Consider the following 3,665-nt stretch of genomic DNA (forward strand, 5'->3'; position numbering starts at 1 on the left):
GACTTATTTCACTTTGCATATGCATAATATACTCAAAATACATTCTTGTCATTATAAATGACAATATTTTATCTTTTAATGGCTGAGTAGTATTCTATTGTATTTATGTGCCACATATTATTTATTTAGTCATTAGTCAAAGGACACTTAGGCTGCTTCCACATCTTGACTATTGTGATTTGCAATAAACATAAGAGTACATACATTATTATGAATGTTTTCAAAATTCTTAGGTAGATACCTAAAAGAGGGATTGCTGAGACATATGGTAGTTCTATTTTTTTTTTTAAAGAACTCCCATACTGTTTTCTATAGAGGCTGCACCAACTTACATTCCCACCAACAGTGTACAAGGATTCCCTTTGCAAATGAGTCCTTCAATAAGGGACTAATATCCAAAATATATAAATATCTCATACAACTTCACAACAAAAAGACAAATAATCTAATTTTAAAAAGGGGCAGAGGACCTGAACAGCCACTTTTCCCAAGAAGACATATAGATGACCAACACATATGTGAAAAGATTCTCAATTTCATTAGCTATAAAGGACATGTGAACCAAAACCACAATGAGATGCCACCTCATACCTGTTAGAATGGCTTTTTTCAGTAAGACAAGAAGTGACAAATGTTGGAGACAGAAAAAAAGGAACCCTCATACATTGCTCATGGTGCCTTGTTTTATCATGTGTTTGGTGAATTTTGACTTTGAGTGGTTTAATTTTATTGAAAATTTGCTCTTTGAGATTCATGAGACCTGGTATTAGGTTGGTTCTTTCAGAAAATGTGTAAATTTAATTTTTTTCCAATGCCTGGGATAACTTCTTGCTTGGGATACCTTAAACTAAAATTTTAGTTTGAGAGTTGGAGAATAATGCAAACACTATAAATTTATACTTTAAGTCAACATGAAAGCCGAATTATGGATTCAACTTCTTAAGGATGTTGCCTTTCTACTAAGTTGCCAAATTTTAGACAGATTTTCATGTAATCTTTGGTGAAAAAGATTGGTATTTCTAGTTCATTCTTACACTAAAGAAAAGTCCGTTGGGTTCTCTGACTTAAAAGAGAAAAGATCTCTACTTAAATTCTCCACCTTAAGCAGACACTGAAATTTGCCTCCTGTATTTTATGTGCCGTGAGCCATGAAAACTGATATCCAAGTTTACCTAGTTTGGCAAATGCCCTCAAATTTATTTTACCTCTCTGGTTAAATGTCTCTGGCTTGAATGTTCCTTATTTTCTTTTTGCATAACAGTGGTCTTGATGAAATGTTTTAAGGCTTTAATCTAATGTTTTAGTTGTTTATACTGGGAAGTTTAGTCTAGTAATATTGTCTGATATCTTACCAGTAACAGAAATCCTTTTCTTTTTAAAATCTAGTTGTATGATTTCTATTATTTTAGAATACTGTCACATTTAAAAAAATGGTCTAAATTTTTAAAATAATTTTCTATTATAGGCTCCAAAATCTCTACTGTATCTGTGGTTATGGCCAAATTTTTTTTTTAATTAAGTGAGAAGTGAGAAGGCAGAGAGACAGACTCTCACATGCACCCTGATTGGGATCCACCCAGTAAGCCCCCTACCAGGTGATGCTGGGCCTTTCTGGGCCGCTACTCCATTGCTCGGCAACCAAGCTATTTTAGCACCTGAGGAAAGGCCATGGAGCCATCCTCAGTGCCCTGGGCCAACTTTGCTCAATCATTTGAGCCATGGCTGTGGAAAGAGAAGAGAGAGAGAGAGATAGGCGGGGCGGGGTGGGGTGGAGAAGCAGATAGTTGCTTCTCCTGTGTGCCCTGACCAGGAATTGAACTTGGACTTCTACACCCCAGGCCAGTGCTCTACCACTGAGCCAACCAGCCAAGGCCCAAATATTTATTTATAGTTCATTTGTACCTTTTTTCTCCCTTTTTCTAACTTGATTGGGTCAAAGATTAATAAAGGAAAATATATAAATGATTAATATAAAGTGTGATAAGATCTGTGAAGTTTCTATGACTGTGTTAGTTATGGAGGTACACACAAGAGACATTTTGTCAATATTTAAATGGGAAGATGTATGTAAGGCTGTCAGCATGCTGTCTCATACTTGGAAAGACCTCAATAGATATTCAACTTGATAGTACTAGGGAGACCTTCCTTAGAGAAAGGAGAAGGTAAGAACTGTCCAGAGAAAGAGAATAAGTGGATGAATGGGACAAACCAATTAGTATTGATAAGGCCAAGAATAACGAAATAAACTTTAATATGATTAAAACATTGTCTAAGAGGAGAATGACAAGAGATGAGGCTGGAGAGCTAAGAGCAGGACATACCATGTAGGGCCTGGTAGACACAAAAAAGAAACCTGGACTCTATCCTAAGAGAAACATAGTTATTGAAGGCTTTTAAGCAGAAAAGAATCTTGATTATACATTGTTTAGAAATAGTTTTGGCTGCTGTACAAAAAATTGTTTAGATGGGGCCAAGAGTGGTTACTGGGAAAAAGATAGTGGACTACTGAAGAAATACATATCAGGAATAAAATGAGGATAATGGGTGGATTTGATATTTTGTGGGTAAATCTATAGACCTTCATGACTCATTGGATGTTGGGAGTGAGAAGTAAGCTATGGTTATGGACAACGCGCAGGGTTCTGGAGAAGGCAACTGGGAAGGAGGCATTATCACTCACAAATACGGGGAACATAGAAGAGGAGCAGATGTGGGGATACAATAATAAGTTTCATTTTCTACATATTACATGTGTGATACTTCTGATACTTGTGATGCTCATGAGAATGTCTCTTCTGCAAGCTACTTTGTCTCAGGAAAGTACAAATGATGTAGATTTCCTTATAAACTACTACTAAAATGATCACTTTTCCTTAAAGGGAAGTGGAGGATCCTAATAACACTTGTAGAATATAAACCAATTCTTTCCTTTCTTTCTTTAACTTTTTTGCATTTGGCTCTGGATAGATCTTTTCTGATTTTCTCCTTTACAAAATGTGATTATCATATAGATAATTTAATTCAGTTTATAGACAATTCAACTTACCTTTTCCTGATCCAACAAACATGGTATGGCTGTACACCGCTAAGATAGTCCCCAATGATTTCCATTCCAAAATATCCATGTCCTTGTGTAATTTCCTCCCCTTAACTTTTCAACTTGCTTCTAAGAAACCAGATATAGCAGAACTGATGTGGTGGCACATCTGAGTTAGGTTATGAAAGGTCCATGGCTTGTTTTGGGTGCTGTATTTCATCCTCTCTCTTGAATGTCTTGCCATGGAGAAAACTTGCTCTCATGTCATAAGGCAGCCCCTGCAAAGGTGTGTGTGGCAAAGAACTGTTGTGTTCCAAGAACCATGGCAGACCTTGAAAGTGAATCCTCTTCCAGTTGAGCTTTGAGATAACTGAAGCTATGGCTGATATGTTGATCATAATCATGAGAAATCACAGACCAGAATCACCCTGCTAAGCTACTCCCACATTCATGACCCGTAGAGACTGTGAGATGATATGAGATGATAAATGTTTGTTGTTCTCAAACACTGAATTTGGGGGCAATTTGTTATGCAACAACAGATAACTGATATTCCTGACTTGCTGGCAGGGCAATCAGTCTAAGTCATGGAACGTGTATTCGAGATACAGGAATGGGAACGTAGTGA

This window comes from Saccopteryx bilineata, chromosome 11 (assembly GCF_036850765.1).
Source record: "Saccopteryx bilineata isolate mSacBil1 chromosome 11, mSacBil1_pri_phased_curated, whole genome shotgun sequence".
NCBI lineage: Eukaryota > Metazoa > Chordata > Mammalia > Chiroptera > Emballonuridae > Saccopteryx > Saccopteryx bilineata.